Source organism: Mytilus californianus, unplaced genomic scaffold, assembly GCF_021869535.1.
Source record: "Mytilus californianus isolate M0D057914Y unplaced genomic scaffold, xbMytCali1.0.p SCAF_1, whole genome shotgun sequence".
Lineage (NCBI taxonomy): Eukaryota > Metazoa > Mollusca > Bivalvia > Mytilida > Mytilidae > Mytilus > Mytilus californianus.
In genome coordinates this window covers 105,464,229-105,483,612 of record NW_026262581.1, presented here as the reverse complement: position 1 = coordinate 105,483,612, position 19,384 = coordinate 105,464,229, and positions in this window count along the sequence as shown.

Here is a 19,384-nt window from a genome sequence, read left to right as displayed (position 1 = left end):
CAAAACTGTGGTATAAATATATTTTATGAAAAGAATGTTATTTTCAAAATATAAAAGAAGACAAAACATTTTTAAAAATATTTTTTCAGCTTGCTTCAATCTACATCAGTTATAGTGCATTATATAACTACGAAGATGACATTTTTTTTTCAAATATTTAATATATTTAAATGTGAAAGTCACATGGTACAATGAGACATTAATTCAAAGCACGTGTATGGTTTTTTTTTTTTTATTTGGAGGCTGTTAGACTATTTATACCTACTCCATCAAGTATTTAACACTTCAAAAAATAAAATTAACAAAGAGACCTAATGGGTAACTTTTTTAATTACAGACCAAAAATTATAAAATCAATAGTCAGAGTTCGTATATATCATATATTAGCATACGTCAAGAAACAAATGTTGATTTGAAAAAATGTATTTTTCTGCAAATATATGGAAGTCAAAAGGACTATAGATGTTGTTAAAATTGAAAATATAAAGATAATTTGATTGACTGGTTATACAGTTGAAAACATTTTAATATTCAACCGAGTTAGACACAAACAATAACCTAATTAATACTATATGTAAAACGTTTTAATATGGGATCTTTTTAGGTTAGTACTATAATTTTTGTTCTTTTACATCAAATATTATATCAGTGTGAATGTTAACTGTATTGTTTAACAGTTTAAATTTGTAAATTAAAGAAAAATGAGTTCAACATCAGGAGGCTACACTTGCTTTATTTACGTTCAGCGAACTAAATAATATTGCATCTTCCAAAGCCGAAAACTAAAGCCGGAAAATTGTGTTTAAACCTGAAGACATCATATTTCAGAGCCTTCCATATCAAGGTAAATCCAATAAAGCGATTGGGACTCCCAAAATTAATAATGTGCTATTTTGATTTTCTAGCAATGAGTCGATACCGCTACTGGTGGACTGTTAGTACCAAAAGACATCATCAGCTCAGTACTTCTGACAAACAAGATGTGTAACATACCTTTTTGAAATTCTCTGTTGATAAATTAAAAAATTATTAAGGAACTAAGGTTAGACTTCCCTCAGGTAAAGTAAATCTTAGATGGATTTGACTATTTTTTAGTTCTCTTTTGGTCATATAGAACTTTGCGTGTTCAGGTACTTATACATCCTTGGCTTTTCAAGTTTTTGATTTGAGCTTTCCTGTTGAATGTAAATCCAGAAAAGCGCTTTGGACACATTAAATTTAATAAAGTATTATTTCCATTTTTTATCGATTATTTTGTATAAAATGAAAAATCAAAAGCTCTGTTGAGAAAGCTGGTAAAAGAGAATGAGATTTTAAAATCCGGAAATTTTTGACAGCGCATATCAAAAGGAAACAGTCCACTTTGCGTCCGGAGAAAGAGTTATAGCTAAGTGTTGATGATTTTTGAAAGAATACTCAAATTATTTGGAACTAAGTGTTTGGGCAAGTCATTATTGCCGTTTTAACTGGGCTAAAAGACATGAGCCAGATTTGAAACCGAACACTAAGTTTATCTCAATAATGATTAATTACAAATTCTAAGTCTCCAATTCTGAAGATTGAATAACCCAGCGATCTTTCACTAACAAACAGTATAGTCAATGAAAGTAATTCATCATCAAAATCAAAAGGGATCGATAACCGAACCTTGGGGTACTCCAGTAGAAACAATGAACAATGATGTAGATGAATATCTGATAACTAACTTCGGTTTACTTTGAAAAGTTCCCTACTTTTCTAATTTCCGTATATGATTTCATTTGAAGTGTAAGTTTACTATGCCATATTTTATCAAGTGCTTTTGTAAAAATGACAGAATACGAAGTATCTAAGTTGTTTCTTTTTAATAGAAGTAGGAGATGGTATAGTTAGTTGATGTACAGCTGAATGTTTAAATTAAAATTCCGACTGATACTTATAAATAAGTTTGCTGCTATGTAGACGGTTATGAATAACAATCGAGTTATGTCTTTCATCGGAAAAGTTCGTCAGTTGTGCGCGCCTTTATGACGTCATTTACCAGATAGAGGGGATCGCCTGTATCCCTGCACTAATAAAATTCTTCAAGCGTCTTCGTGATCGTCATTATGCAGGATAAACTAGAAATAATGGTTGTTCGGTAGGTACTTAATCACAATTCCCTAATGAGAGCAGTGCTGATTATCAATTATAAGAATTTAATTTGCCGAATAGTTCGGGCAATATAGCATTATATTTTTTTCAACCGATCGCTCAACATGGGAACGAAGTGACGATGCCCTTAAACGCACGAATAATGCTCACAAAAACCAAAGTTTTTGACGGATATGCAAAGAACTCGAAAGTGGTCTATTACTTTTACTACATAGCCAGTAGTGATATATGTCGATAATTACTTGTAGAAGGTATGGATTCTCACTTATATTTCAAGGTGCCCACACGTGTATCTTTTTGTGCAATTGTTTCCGAAATAATCAGGTCTGCATCTCAATAGCATTTTATAATTTTAAGGAATTTGTCAATTTTGAAAAATATTCCACTCAGCTAAAAATGAAATTTGTGGTAATAACATAAATCACCTGGCTTCAACTTTTCCTTTATTATGATTATTTTTTAATCTTATGATGTCTTCATACCAATTTACAAAAGTTTCGAGTATTATTTTTTACGAGTTGTGAAATGTTATCACTCACAGACATTAATGAATATTTTACTTTTTATGGACATATACTTGATTAATAAACATTGATTTCTTCACTATACAGTTACTTATGTATGTGATTCGTCCCAGACTTTTTCTGTTTTTAGTTAGTATGATTGTAAACACAAAAACATTCTGAGGAATAAATTATTTTTTGCTTTTCGAATTTTCACCAAATATTTTTACATCCATCATCACGACAGTGGTTGCAAAGCTACTTGTTAATTTCAACTTTATTTTGAATTAGGATTACACAATCTTGATTATGTAGTAGCCCCTTTTGTTGTTTGTACAACAATGTCATTCATTTATGACAATGTCATTCGATGTGTATGAGCATCGCCGCTCTTCAACACTTTGTACAGTGGACCATTCATTGGATAGCAATTCATTCCCCCGTCTTCTTAAATTGATAGACAACCCGTCTTTTGAACGTCCTCTCGGAACAATTAGGAAAAAAACTTATTAAATTAAAAATAATTTTCAGTAGAAATAAACTACTTTTTCCATTCTTTTTCAAAACAAGCAATGCATTTTTCAAGACATTTAGTCAAACAGTTTATTTTTTAAAAAGATGCATCCTCTTCCAAAAAAGAAAAAAAAATTCGGTGCATAAGAAAGAAAATTTCAGCAGGATATATTTAGTATCGATCTTTCAAATACTTATCTATTAAAAGATATTCTGGAGTCGTAAATTTTACGAGATCCATTGATTTCATTTAAATATGAAAACAGAGGAGTGATCAGGAGTTCAGTATGAGTGAAAGATTAAATTGTACTTGCTTGAAAATATTGTGTATAAATAGAAAGTTCTCTTTTGCATAAAAGTCCGGAAAAACGTGCCTCTCTTTGTCGATTAAAATTTATACATTTTCGGTTTATATACAGTTGAAAAAGAGGAAATGCATTTCACACACTTGTCTAAAATGTCAATCTTTACTAAAGCACTCGGTGTCTTTTATGAACAAAAATGTGATTGATAAAAAGAAATATTATTTTCGCCGAATGTTCTTCGATGCAAAAAGATGTGGCCGATTTACCCTGTATTTTTTTTAACTTGCAAGGTAAATATCTAAAAGTTACAAAATCCTACTGCAAACTGATTATTAAACAGTCTTTATCATCTTTCCTAAATATTATTTCCAAATCTGAATTACTATCTGTTGCTCATAAAGTCGTATTTTGTCACAAAACTGAAAATTTTACATGTTTATGTAAAATTTTGCATCGCTAACCAAATTTGAATAATTTGAATCCGAAAGACATTCCATTATAAACCTTCTTTATCATGGTGATTTGGTAATAATTATGTACTTTCGAACTTGTTCTTTGAATAAAGAAAGCCTTTGGTGTAATTTATAACGCACACGAATATGCTTGACTCGCATTATTTATGTGAAAAAGTCCAAAGTCAGGAGATTGTAATTTAGTGATTGTCGTTCGTTGCTATGAATCATATTTGTTATTCGTTTGTTGTTTTGTGCATAATTCACGCTTTTTTTTCTCGTTTTGAATGTTTTACATTTTGTTATGTCTGGGCCTTTTATGGCTTGCTTATTGCGGTATGGGGTTTGCTTATTAATGAAGGCCGATGACTTTTAGTTGCTTTAACATCTACGTTATTTCTCGAGCGTCATTTGGTCCCTGGTGGAAAGTTCTCATTGGCAATCATACCACATCTCCTTATTTCATATTGTACTTATATCAAATCATAAAATGGTTGTTTTAAAAAATTCAATAAGCTTTCTGAAAAGCTATAAAAATTCTAAAATAATGCGAAAAGTTTTGAATATGGAAAGGAAACAAATGTTTATCTATCAATTTGCATATTTTATGTTTTCTGCACTCAGTAGATAGACACTTCGTTATCTATTTTATTTCATGGCTGTTCCAAATCATTTAAATATGACAACCCAGGGATTGAATTGTTGAATATATAGAATGTGTTGCGAGTTACAATTGCCTTGCCAGGCATGAAAATTATTACCCTAAAACACAATAGTGCACTGCAAAATATATGGTTTTTTTTCAGTTAGTTTTTTAAAATATTTTTATTGATTCAAAATTTCTTCAAGAAGAATAATTGATTTCAGTGGAAAGGGGGTGGGGGGGACTAAACAAAATCTATAAAACAATACAATATGCATAATTGAGTTTGACTCAAGTCGAAATGACAGCAAATGTTCTACATAGATAATATTTTTACTCAAATGATACAAAACTCGAACCCTTAAATCGTCATTTCTCTGTAAACCCTACATTGATTTCAGTCGGTGCAAGACTTTATCCACCAGCAACATATGTCCACAAACAAAACTTCATGTACACTAGGAGACCTTCTTGCTTGTTTACATTGTCTTTAATATAAGCTAGAGCTAGTTTAGACCTTGGCGTCTTTTTAATACAATATTCGTTCCCGTTTTGTCCAATCAACTGTCCTTTATGATAAAGATTGGCGTGCGATTGTAGTTGAAACAATGTAATTTATATAATGACATTGTAATAGTTTAGGACATACTTACATCAGCATCAAAAGATAATGAACTTTATTGTGGAAGCTGTGGACTACTGGTTCAAAATAAAATTGATTTCGACAAGTTGCTTTGTAACCACTGTCATGATGTTGGGTGTACTAGTTCTCATCTTGAGATTTCTTTTACTTAAGTTATGGACACAAGGTGATCCCCCTTATAATGATGAGAACATGCAAATCGGAATCTGATTTATGAAATAAAAAACATAAACTCAGAAAAACTTATGGAATGTATAATGAAATAATTACCCTTGAACATCAGCAGTACATTAGATTAAACAAACTTGAAATACTTTTATTTTTTTAATATGAAAATAAGGAGATGTGGTATGAAAGCCAGTAGACAACTTCCACCAAAGTTCAAATGAAGTAGATGTAAGCAATTACAGGCAACCGTACGGCATTCAACAATGCGAAAACCCTATGAAAGGCCCGACATGAAAAATATGAAACAATTCAATTGAGAAAAACTAACTAGTTCATTTCATTCATTTCAATTCTAATTCCTACATGAGGCAGGATATCTCTTACATAACAGCGATGGTGCTCTATATCTTGACTTATACTCCTGATTGGCTTAAGACAAGTTCATGTTGTCGGACCTTTTTATGTGTTCTCGAGTGTGTTTCATTTGATATTTTTATTTGTGTCGTTCTGATTTTGACTTCTATTCTATACGGGTTGTTCTATTTTGTTTACGGCTTCATGTTTAGACATAACTATTGTTCATAAGGACAAATAAATCACACATAAGTTTTCAACTTAGTAAGTCTGTCTCTGATATGGGTATTCTACTTTGTTAAAGAAAAGTCTATAAAAAGAAATATTATTTTCGCCGAATGTTCTTCGATGCAAAAAGATGTGGCCGATTTACCATTGACAAAAGTTTAATCGTCAAAAAAATTACTGTTTGTTCAATTTTATTCATCTGGATCAATATTGTTTACACATGTAACAAACAATGGTATAATATAAATAAGAAAATGTGGTATGAGTGCCAATGAGACAACTCTCCATCAAAGTCACAATGTGTAAAAAGTAAACAATTATAGGTTAAAGTACGGCCTTCAACACGGAGCCTTGGCTTACACCGAACAGCATAAACATGAATGGGGTTTAATGAAGTTTGCCACCCGCTTTTTTAGACTATAAAATCTTCTAACACTAAAACTAATGATTTTGAACAATTAGTTTCTCCCAAATTATGTTATCATTTCGAATAGAAAGATGTCTGGCTGAAGTGCATAGCTTCAAAATAAAATTCTGCAAAATTGGAGAAATATTTGAATTACATAAAATGTAAAGACGAATTTTACCACAAAACGATAACATGAATTTGCATACAATGACTTGATAAGTTAAGTATCCCTACTTGTTCGTCTTAATTAACTGAAGCATTAGTACCAATAAAAACATATATCATTGTGAAACCAGGGGAAAAGAAGGTATTATGGATATTTCAAAGAATACACTTGAGAAAATGGCTGGTATGTTGACTAAACAATACTTACACATTACAATTCATATTTTATCAAGTCACCGCTAGGTGGTATGGGATATATACATACGCATCCACGTTAGTCAGAATAGGGTCGTTAAATCCGAGACCAGTGTTTTAAAATGTGCCATTCAGAAATCATTGCAACAACCCAATTTTCAAAAGCACTTACTGAATAGGCCTAGCTAGTAAACCCAATAAACGGCCCTGTAAAAGTGCATTTTTAAAACTTCAATTGTTCGAGAAAATTAACTGTGTACGTATTGCTAAATGTATTATTTTTAAAAGTATAATAAGAGACAATGTATATCTGCTTCATATATTATAAATATATTAGCCTAAAATAGGTGATATAGATTTCATTTTAGTCCATTTTTCAAGAAATTCATTATCTTTTTTTACCTTATTTCATGATTTCATCTTTAACGCCACCCCTCGCTCATTGAAATTTTAGTTGAAAAGTAAAGACTATTGTATATATTTAAAATATTTCAGCAAAAATATTTGTTGACGAGGAGTAGCGCCACTGTTAATTATTCAGAAAACTGACATAAATTTCAACTAATTATGCCAAAATTCAGGCGTTCACAAATTCACCTACATTTATGACGTCAGAAATACATCACCAATGACGCAATTGGTCAAAAATCTTTTATAACTGAACAATTTGACATTTTAACATATGTCTTCATATAATTTTCCTAACATCATCGCAGTTACAAAATATCAGATTTTTAGGGCCAAAATTATGAGTTAGTGAACCAACTTAAAAAACATGCAAATCCCGGTAGATCATTCGTTTATTAAATCATAAATTATAAGTAATGTTTCAAATTTCAGTCTTAGAATCTGTCTTTTCCCGAACATCTGTTGTTCCTGAAGATGCGTTTATGAAGTGTTTTTTTTTTTTTTTTTTTTTTCTTTCAATGAAAGTCTTCGGATTTTAAATTCAGTAACAATGTATGCTTTTTAAAAAAAGATATAGTGATCTGCGTTAATTGTTTATTTTTCATTTTTGATATCTTTTTAAATATCTTCTGTCAACTTCGATGTGTTAAATCTTTTATTGTAAATGCACACAGGATATGATTAAATGCCTTATTTTGACCTCAGCCGGAATTTTAATCTGATCTGCAAATAGCACTGTCAATATTTATTGAAACGAAGGTTTATGTATTGAGTATAAATATGCTTATTATAAACACACTAATAATGTATTCATAGTTACGAATATGAATAGTGACAGTTTAAAGAAAAAATATATACGCTGTATTTTGTCTTTTGATTTCCAAGTTTTTAATTAATAAGATAAAATAAATAAATAGACTTCACGTTTACAAATTTTAAATTTAATAAGATATCATCTTTTTATCTTGGAATTTTAAAGTTCCTTTCAAAAGCCGATATTGCTAAATTTGTAATTGTATATGTTGGGTGTTGGTTTAAACCTTTTGGGCTGTTTTAAAAGATGCGAGATCAGTATATATAATCGCGATGTTATCCCGACTTAACAGTAACTGCGAGTACTCTCAGATCTGTACTAAGTGTCTTTTTTGTTTTAGGGATGTATAAATACCCTGCCACGTTCGGTCTGTGTTTTTTGTTACTTGTTTTTCTGCTTTGTGTCGATCTGATGAGTAAAGACCTTTTCAACTGATTTTTATAGTTAATCATATATTGTACTGTTACAACACTGTCTCAGGTTAGGGGAGGGTTGTGCGCCCTCTAGCATGTTTAACCCCACCACATTCTGTATGTGCCTGTCCCAAGTCATGAGCCTGTAATTAACTGGTTGTCGTTTGTTGCTGTATATCATAGTTGTATTTCGTTCATTGTTTTTTTACATAAATCAGGCCGTTAGTTTTCTCGTTTGAATTGTTTAAAATTTTTCATTTCGGGGCATTTATAGCTGACTATATGGTATGGGTTTTACTCATTGTTGAAAGCCGTACAGTGACCTATAGTTGTTAACTTCTATGTCATTTGGTCTGTGGTGGATAGTTGTCTCATTGGCAATTATACCACATCTCCTTATTTTTATGTGAACACTTGTACTCCTACATCTAACCGATTTTGAATTCTTTTCATTGCACGAGGTCATATATTTCCTAAACCATTTATTATATACTTTATTAATGACTTTAAAAAAAATCTTTCCCATCCTTCATCCCGGTCTACTTGAACCTACCAATTGTATTAATCGCCATTTTTTTTTCTCGTCCTCAATATACATTAAATTGGACACTGGGTGATAATCGAGCAATACTCAGTCAATCAATAAAATAATAAACAGAGAAACATATTTTTTATAATATAAATATTAAGCAATGAATTCCAATGTTTGAAATTGAGAGCATAATTTAAATAAATGGTAGCTTTATAAAAATAATCATAATGATTGCCAACGAAACAACTATCCAACAGGGTCCACGTGGATGTAAGGACCTATATGTCGACATACGGACTCAACAATGAGCCAAAATCATACCGTATAGTCACATATTGAAGGTCCCGGCATGATAAAATTTGAAACGATTCAAACGATAAAACCAACGACCTGATTCATGACCAAACAACGAAAAACAAAACTAATATGACATACAACAATCAACGACAACCACTGAATTACAGGCGCATGATTTGGGACAGGCACAAAAGGAATGCGGCGGGATTAAACATGTTTGTAAGCGCTCAACCTATATAATATCATAGTTGTCCTTTACATATGCAGAAGGAAGAAAGTAAGTGTTGCGACCAAGAGACCCCCTCCTCCAACCTGGGACATCACAAAAACAAAAGACACAAAGTACTCGCAGCCACTGAAAGTTGTTCAACGCCATCTCAACTAATAAATACATCATGTTCTCCCCCAGACTTTGATATCAGTACACATCCAACGGATTTAGTTTAAAGACGTCATAAATAGTCTGATAAAAGTACGACCGTGTGCCAAAATATAAGAAAAAGAATCGACAGAATAACTGTATAGCAATACATAAATGTATGCATTTTAAAGAATAAAACAACGGGTTGAACCTCTAGATATCTTTGATGGTTTTATTGTTTTGGGGTTTGATTTATTTATATACATCATGTCCTTTGAACACCTCTGTTGCATTAAGGTGCATAGTCGATATACTATACTAAGAAAGTTTGATTTCTTTATGTTAAAAATAATCATGCTTACATAAATAAAGTACAAGCTAAATTATAAGATATCAGATATTTACAAATGAGTCACTTTAACTATTTTGTATAGTGTAATTGTATATTGCTAAATGTACGTAGACCAATTATAAATAATATTGATAAATGTATAATTGAGTTTTTTAATGATTCGCATGAGAGTCATGTAAATGAGTAATAAACATACCTTTGAATCAAAGGCGTCTTTTGTAAGGACGCCAATCCGAATTATTTGCTCAATCAGTTAACTACAGGATAAGTCATATTATCATCACGGTTGTCTGTTGCACGACAACAGTCACTAATGTATCACACTGCAAACATATAAAAATAAGATTTTATTAAAATATTCACAAATGAAATTTTCAAGTGAAATTAAATTTAACTGAAATTATCTCATGAAAAATTACTGCATTTCAGGAACTTTTAGTGTACATTTTGTTAAGTTTACATAACACAAATGCTCAACTGAAAAATCAAATATTTGATAAGAATTATATGACAAACTGGGGAAATTATGAAGGAATATTTCAAATTTTCATAATTGTGCTAAAGCTAAGGTTGCAACTATTTCAGGCAAATTTTACCTTAAACGATTCTTGCTGTTCTGTAAAAGCCTTTTCGTATAATGCTCCCAAGAGTTACATATTTTTTTCAATTTTGTGATAGAAACACATTTTTTAATAATTATCGCATTTAATTGAAATTGTGTCATGAAATCCAATAGTACCTTAAAAAATATTGAAAGCTTTCTTTTCAAACGGTTTATAAATAAAGTACAAGCTAAATTATAAGATATCAGATATTTACAAATGAGTCACTTTAACTATTTTGTATAGTGTAATTGTATATTGCTAAATGTACGTAGACCAATTATAAATAATATTGATAAATGTATAACAGAAAGAGTCACTCGCCAGATTTCAACCTAATTTTACTTTGTCCGAATTTTTTAAGGGCATTTAGCAAAAACGCACTATTTTGTCATGTAAGACACTTTTGTTTTCTTATAATAAGGTAATAAGGGTAAATTTGAATTATAATGAGTTTTATAATTTTCATTCAAATCAGTTAAGTGTTCTTCGGAGCTCATGGTGTTTTTTTTTTTTTTTTTTTTTTTAAACTGTTAATGCGTTCCTAATCAAAATATACTTTTAGATTCAGTTTGTTGAAAACATGTTATAATTATTCGACCTATTTAATTAGACGAACCAAACAATATAGACCAGAATGAGTCTGTTATGGGGTTTCCCTAATTACCATGGTGTTACTACGTCTGTTCTAAAGTTTTCAGCGATACTCATTGGAATGCGGGGTAAAACAATTTTACCATGGAAAGCAAGATAAGAATTAAACAAAATTATGAATAAGAACTCCCAACACACATACTATTTCATGTCATATTCTGAATCAGATATACATCATTATAAAATATACTTATCTTAATTTCTTTTCAACATAGAACTATTCCTACCTTCTAAGCATAAATGAGGAAAGTGTTTTTCTGTAGTTTCTGTGGTGCACACCCGATGTTGATATCCTCTTTTATGCGAATACTACAGATTTACAATCATTTGTTGAAATAAGTTTAAATAAATTAGCTTTCTCATCATGTTGTGATATGCGTGGTAATGTTTTGCAAAATTAGCCAAATTAGTTGCCACACCATTCTGTCATATAGTTTAGTGCAACCAAGGGAAACTACATTATATAAGAGGATTAAATAAGGCACTATATTACTTTCATAATGCCAGAAAGTATGTACGCATATATATATATTTTTACAGCACGTAGACGATTTTGATACAGAAAAGCATGTTTAGCTCCTACTAACAATAAAATATAAAGATAAAGTAGAGGTTTAGGGCCGTTTCGGTCATCTGGTTCTATGACTTAATTATTTCATCAGCCAAGTCCGAAAAAGTCTCTAGATAAAAAAATTGTTGTTTCAGCTATAAAAATGTATAAATTATAACGTGATAACTCAAAATCAAGAAAGATAAATTGTTCTAACATTAATACAAACCTGTAAAAACATGGATGGTCTCTTAAAATATGGTTACCAATACTATTGCTAAATATTTTTTTCATAGTGGTTCTTCTTAGGGTGTATCGGATGTATGACTTAAAAGTAAAAGAGTTAATGTATCGTTTTCTTCCACTTTTAAAGGTTGCACTTTGTAAATACAGCTGTTTCTTAAACCACGCCTCTTTCGGGGAGATATATAATATTCATAGATATGTTAATTTGTTAACGTACAGGTTCCCATTTATGATCTCTGTGTTTCATCTCATAGAGACATCACTTGGGAATGTAACCAGCATAGAAAAATTGGTAGCGCCTAAATTTCAATTCCTAGGAGGTCCAAATATGGCGGTAAGGGTAGTTTAGAATTTTAGTACAAGTTTAAACTCTTAGAAGTACAGGGCATATAAATGTTGAAAATATGCCGCACAGCCCTATATTTTGACCTTTGAATAAAATAGTAATGCATATAAACTTTCCGTTCTGGGATATTATTTTTCACCAAAATTCATAGTAAAAGTGTCACAGTTTCAGCCGCAAAGGGAGTTCCTATTGGAAATTGCATTGTCTATATTTACAGAATTGCAACCTAAAGGAGAAACAAATAGACGTTTTGGTAGTTTGGATTTTTCTTAGTTTAATCATTTCATACAGATTATCTTAGATACATGATAAGAATTGGCGAAATGGTTAAATCTTCGAATAACAAGTCTAACAATATATTCAAAAAAGCTAGAATTACAAATTTAAACGATCCAATATTTGCTACATGTACTACTTTTTTTTCTTCATTTCTCTCTTAAATTTTCATGTTTAATTTTTTCAACTACTCAGTTTGGACATGCAGCAGTGTAACCTTTCTGAAGATTTTACATCCTTATGTATTTTCAATTTGTATTTGATTTTATTTTCATACTGAAATTATAGATCTTTCTCAGTCATACATCTGGCATTGTTTTTAACTATCTTAAATGATTCAAGTATTTACCACTGTATCTGCCTCTTTAACCTTTTATTCCAAATATTAAGAGTTAAGCCCTTTTCAACTGTTTTTTATAATTTGTTCTTATGCTTTACTGTTACACCACTGTCCCAGGTAATGGGTTTGGCGCCTTCAGACATGTTTAACGCCGCCACATTCATTATGTGCATGTCCCAAGTCGGGAGCCTGTAGTTTGAAGTGGTTGTCATTGGTTCATCTCTGTCATATTTGTTTTTCGTAAATTGTTTTGTTATAAATTAGACCGTTAGTTTTCTCAATTGAATTGTTTCATATTTTTCATGTCGGGGCATATAACAGCCGACTATACGGTATGGGTTTTTCTCATTGTTGAAGGCCGTACGGTTGCCTATATATACATACATCCACTTCATTTGAACTTTGGTGGATAGTTGTCTGGCAATCATACGACATCTCCTTATTTTCATATTGTTCCTGTGTTGTTATAATTCACAGTGTATGGCAAAACTCAGTTTTTTGTTGAATTGTTTACATTCTGTTTACATCTGTTTCTATGGGCTTTAAAAGTTTAAAGTAGGTGCATAATTTAGTATTTGTTGCATCTTATATACGTATTTATTCTTAAATTATAGAACTTCGATATGTTTGACATTTTGAATTAAAGACAAACACAAAACAGTCGATAATGGTTGATGAAAATTACATGTGGATCTTTTTTGTGCATTAGCATACATTCCGCCGAAAATATTTTCACAGAAAGATAAAAGATTGATCTTTTTAAACATTAATTTGCATCTCTGCCACTGGCAACAGTTTTTGTGGGAAAAATCGTAAAATTGTACTTTATTTTATTTTCGTTCACTCATTTTTCAATTAATGTTAAGTCATATTTATTAATTTACTAACGAAGGAAAAGTCGGACACACCTTTCACTAACACGTACTAATTTTTTATCGAAAGCCCATAACGGCCGTACGGTTGCATATAATTGCTTACATCTACTATTTTTGAACTTTGGTGGATAGTTGTCTCATTGGCAATCATACGTCATCTTCTTATTTGTGTATTTACTCGTGGATCTTTTTTATGCATAACTTGAAAAAAAAAAATTTTTTGTGTGTGTGTTATATATCTAGATTAATTTATCTCAAACGTTAGTCTACCATTCCACAAAATATTTAATTAGAATTGATTAAGTGTTTTTTTTAACTTTCGAAAATTCCCCCTAACACCATCAGACACTAGTTATTTTTAAGTTGACATAGGGCCTAAAAGTACATTAAATGATGCTTAATAAATGGCTAGTAGATACATTTTTCGTTAAAAATACAACTGCCATGTAAGGATCGTGATGAAATTATGTGGATAAATTTAGTGTTTTTCAAGAGCTAAACTGCTAGTTCGTCATCCCTACAATGACTATCATTTATACGATTGCAAAAAAGTATGTGGGGTAATAAGGCAATAATTTTGAGGAAGTATAATCCCGATTGTCACTCTTTGTGGAATGTTGAATCGGCAAAATAAATGTTTTCTGACGTCGTCTGTTACATAAAGATTATTCAAGATTGCAGCTGTCATAATAACATTAAGAAGGAACATAATCCACGTAACTTCCTGCTTAATGATTGACAACTTGTTTTGGGCCAGGTAAACATAGTTTGGAATCTGCTGTCAGTATTTATTTAGATCTCATATCCTTCTCATTTGGCATTAGTTCAATCAAACGAGAAGAGAAATTTACAGTTTACAAAAAAAAGTAAAATAACAAAAATACCGAACTCCAAGGAAAATTCAAAACGGAAAGTCCCTTATCAAATGGCAAAATCAAAATGGCGTCATGTTACCCGGAATTTAGGGAAGAAAAGGGTAAGACGATATCAAAAGGGGTGGAGGTAAAAAATATCAAAAATCAGTGAAGACAGATTAGAGTAATCGATAAAACATTTTTAAAACTTCCTTATGCGACTCATTATAATTGTGTATCACCTTTGGGGAATGTTGTATCGATATGAATATTTTTTCTTACGTCATTTACATCAAAATTATTGAAAATTACTACTGTCACAATTACATCTGTTTCGTTACATAATAAAATCTATAAATAAATATTTAGTCTGAACAGATTGATGCGTTCAATCAATTTTAATATAAAGCATACGATAAGATTGTTCCACGAAAAGAAATAAATACGAAATTCCAAAAAATAACAAAAGAAAAATCATTGGAATTCTATCAATATTCAATTTGGTAAGTTTTTTTAATGTCTTAATGCCAGTACTGGTGGATTGCAATCCAAAAAGGTATCATAAAGTTGATATAAAGTGCAACTGTAATTGCTTGATATTGATGCCAGAAACATTTTTTAATTTCAGTTTAAAAAAATATGTAAAATTGGTTTTGCTGCTGTTACGAACTTTCGTTTACGAGTGTGAATTTAAAAAACACAGGAGACTTCCATGTGAATCCTTTAACATTATCAAACCAAAACCGGGTTTGTACTAACATGAGCAACCTGACGGGTGCCACATGCGGAGCAGGATCTGCTTACCCGTCTGGAGCACCTTGGTTTAGAATGTTATTCCTTTTCATTTTGACGATAATTAATTAAAATTGACTGAAATCTAACATAATTTCCGTTTTAGGTCATCTGCAGGCATTTATAATTTGATTATATGTTACGCCGCAATGTTGCTAGAGCATCAGTATACGTACATTCAGCTGTCATACTGTAAATATCAGAAAAAAAAATGATTTTTTTAAATGACACTAGCGTGAAATAAATTTCACGGAAACCTGGTCCGACCTCTTTTCTTTCATATAATCTATTGGTATATAATTCTTGTGAACTGATTTTTATTGATATGCATTCTTCTTTAATTCTTCATTTCGACATATTATTATTATTGACTTTATTTCCTCTTATACAGAGATTATATCATATCATAATAGTATAACATTCAAAATGCATCAGTACAAATTTCAATTTCCGACTGCTATAGATACTTTGAATATTGATGATTTACTATTGTAATGATTTTTAGTTTTTAATAAACACATTCTGTAGGAAAGATTAACTCTTGTGAATAGATTCGTTCCTACAAGCATGAAGAAAAGGAAAATATTATTACATCATTTATGTTTTGTTTTTTGACCGTCTTTTTTTAATTTTGTTGGATTGCTGAATAGTTGACGTATACCCCTCATCTCCTTTTATTTATATATAAAGGAAGGCCTATTCCATCAATACGTTTGCATAACCTTCATATAGAAAAGAACATTCTCCTTTAAGGTATTTGTTTGTTTGCTTTTATGTAAATTTCTTTCTTTTTTCTTTCTATTTTTCCAAGTATACTTCTTTTTCATATGCATATTTTTATGTTTCCGAAATTGCTTTTTAATGTTCTTCCTCAAAAAAGAAAACATTTATTCCCAATTTAGGAACACGCCAAAAGTTTGAAGACAATTTCATTTTCATTTTCCTTTCAATAATTGTCATTCTCCTACATCGGATCAAAGAAGAATAAGTTGATAGAAAGTCAATACAGAACGAGAGATATATTCACAGATTTAAGTCAAATAAGCCAGGAATTGATAAACAAAATAATTAGATGTTCATTATCTACGAGTCTTGTCAAATACTAATATAAGCTAAAGGAAAGGTGCGTTTACCAAGAAGGTACCTATAGAAATAATGACATTGAATATACATACCTGGTTTTTTTTTTTTTTAGTTTCAATGGACAATAAATAATAACAATTGATAAAATCCTTCGAGAGAAAGCTCGAGAAAATTACACTTACTTTCAAAAAGATGAAACAACTAATACAAAAAAAACATTTATAAGGCTAATGAAATGGATTCACACAACACAATAGTTCAATAATAATTGATAAACAAATTTAAGAATAACCAAAGTAGAAGTTCAAAAATTGTTAATACATAAAAATTAACCCTAAAGACCAGTAGAAAAATGTAATGTAATACCCATTTATAAATAGGGCAAGGGTGGGCGGGTTAAAAATGTTCTCTAAGCTATCGAAATTGTTGATCGACGCTTCAACAAAGTAATATCTATCTAAATTTTAAAAAAATGTTCTCTAAACTATCAAAATTGTTGATCGACGCTTCAACTCAAAATTCAAAAATGATATAAAAAGAACTAAGTGTTTACCGTGTGAAAACACATCTTGGAGTGAAGAAAAAAGGTATGTAATTTAACAGGTAAATGAAAGTGAGTAGAAATCAACTGATAATCCAATAAGAAAAGTTATGACAAACTTAGGATGACGAAAATTAAGTAGCAATTAAACAAATTAAATTCGTTAAGAGCAGAAAAACAATAAAGAAACCGTGAAAAAGTAAAATCTTGCAAGAATGGAAATTTCTTTCTCAGTAATTAATCATTTTTATTAAACTAGAAATTTCAAAATTAAGTCACAAAGAAAATTCAAGTTTCCCGTATTTAAGCAACTTGATTCAAGATACAAACTGCAAAAGGATTGTTGCATGTTAAGACTAAATTTGGTCAAGGAAAACGAGATTTGTAATCTGCTGGCAGTTTTTATTTCGATCTCATATACTACTCTTTTAGTAGTATTACCAATCAAATAAGAAGACACATTTTCCGTTAACAAAAATAAAATGGCGTCACGTTACCCGGAATATAGGGGTAAAAAGGGTAAGACCATACCAAAAGGGTAGGATATAAAAAAAATCAAAACCCAGAGTAAGCATATTATATATATCAATAAATATACAATATATGTACATTGTCGGAAAATGTAAAATTTATTTGTACGAGCTTTAGAGAAACAGGACGAAAAGCGAGACAATGTACATATATTGTTTTTTATCCTGCAACCAACACCGGCACTTGAGCTTAGGTGTTTAATTCCCAATCATTTTCTCTGATTTTTTCAAAGAAATCGACATAGTTTAAACGCGGACCGCGAAAAGGACCCCAAAATGAACTGTTACCCAGAAAGAAATATTCATATTACTGCTTGCTCAACAAGAAAGCGGGTAACAGGAGACTTTATTTGTACAAGTACAAGTACAAATAAAGCAAAAATGTATTTGTGTACCTGTTATTTGTACAGTAGAGGGATGATTGCAGGATGAAACATTTTAAGTGAGTTCCTGGTGTATCGTATTTTAATTCGACAAAATATGTTTTCTGATGTCAGTTTCATAAAAATATTACAGCTGTCACAAGTACAACGCGCGTCTTAAAAGTCTGGTAACTTTTTTGGTGTGTTTTCACATACAAAAATCAATAAATCTGAACAAATTGATACATTTAATCAATTTTCTTTATCAAATACTGCTTAAAATGTGATCAGATGGTTTAACAACGACAAAAAAGATACTATATAATTTAAAAGCAAAATATTGGAATACTAGCAATATTGGTAAGATTTTTAAAGTCTTACTTTCAACAAGTGTTCCTATTAACTTTGATATTGATATCATAGACAATTGTTTAGGTTTATGTTTACAAAAAGATGTAAAATTGGTTGTGCTGTTAGTATCATCTTTATTTTAAAGTTGTGAATGTCAATGATACAAAAGAATTCCATATGAATCCTATAATATTGAATTCCTTAAATCTTTATATACTTTTAAGAAGGAAGAATAATGTAAAGTCCGGCACTGCACATCTAGTATAAGACATTATTTCGTTTACAAGTCTAAATGTCAATAATACAGAAGAGTTCCCTATTGTTGCTATTAAGGCCTCGGTAGACTCGTCTAAATCGAGTCAATACTGAGGTTGTGAATTTGAACCCTGTACGTGGTAGTTGCGATCGTCTTCGATCTTAATTGCCTATGATTCGAAGTTGAAAACAAACTGACAACGCAATGGCAAAAACCGAATCTTCCATGACTTTACTTATTATACGTTCTGTATTGCCTTTCAATCGCAAATATCCACAACTGGAACTGGTAGAATGCTTCTTTTTAAAGAAAACTCGATTGTTGATTGTGTGATTGTTTGTGTCTATCCTGTCAATATTGAGTTTGTGAGTTCGAAAACCACATGTGACAAGTAAGTTCGACTACGGTTTTAATTGATTTGGATTCTCAGTTTTCCTGCCGATGGAAGATGATTTTCGCCGGGTTTTCCGGCTTCCTCAAACAATACATCTGGCCGCAATGACAAAGCCAAGGGTGCTGAAAGAGTGAATCACTAATTGAGTTTTCGTTTTAAAGAAAACATTCGACTATTTACAGTTGTGGGTAGGGTTTTATGGATGAAAGGGCAATGCAGAACGTGTTTTAAGTATACTAGTAGTCATGGAAAAGAAATCTTCAAAGACTAAAATCAAGTTAGTCAAGAAGGGATAGCCAAGAATGATGAGATGTTTAGTATCTATTGGTTCTGTCAAATAATATAAGCTGAAATAAAGACGCATTAATAAGACGATAACATAAAAAACAATGGCATTGAATACTTGTTTACTAGAAATAAGAAGATGTGGTATGAGTGCCAATG